Below are 693 nucleotides of genomic sequence, written 5' to 3' on the forward strand. Positions count from 1 at the left end.
ATTTGTTTTAATCAAAACCAGATTTTGTTAATTTTTTTTTGCTATTAATGTTTTGAACAAAAAATACTTTGTTAATATAAGTTGCATAAATTTTATATAATTTTAGTTTCAAAAATACTAGAGGTTTATATAAGCTTTTTAGTTGATTCCTTTTGCATTTTATGCATTTTATTATTTTTCATGCATTTACTGCTTTTTTGAGCTATAAGACCCAGAAATTGAAAAGCATTTCGAATAAACTCCGAAAAGGTTGAAAATTGGCATGGTATCATCATTTCACCCACATAGCATGTGCAAGAAATTTGAGAGGGTTATGGTAAAAACTAGATGCACTTCATCTACAAAACGGACAATCTCTTTCAAAGTATCAGGGTTTCGGACGAAAGCTCATCTGTTACAAAGGGATTTCATTTTTTTTGAACTTATTTGAACTCCATAGTTTTTCTGTGTTCAAAATGCACCATTCAAAACCACATCATCAATTTTCAACCCTTTCTGACTTCATTTGTTATTTTTCATGCATTTACTGATTATTTTGAGCTACAAGACCATGAAATTGAAAAGCACTACAAATGAACTCTGAAAAGGTTGAAAGTTGGCATGGTATCATCATTTCACTCACATAGCATGTGCAAGAAAGTAGAGAGGGTTACGGCAAAAACTAGATGCACTTCGTGTACAAAACGGACAATC

This window comes from Triticum aestivum, chromosome 7B (genome assembly GCF_018294505.1).
Source record: "Triticum aestivum cultivar Chinese Spring chromosome 7B, IWGSC CS RefSeq v2.1, whole genome shotgun sequence".
In the NCBI taxonomy this organism is placed as follows: domain Eukaryota; kingdom Viridiplantae; phylum Streptophyta; class Magnoliopsida; order Poales; family Poaceae; genus Triticum; species Triticum aestivum.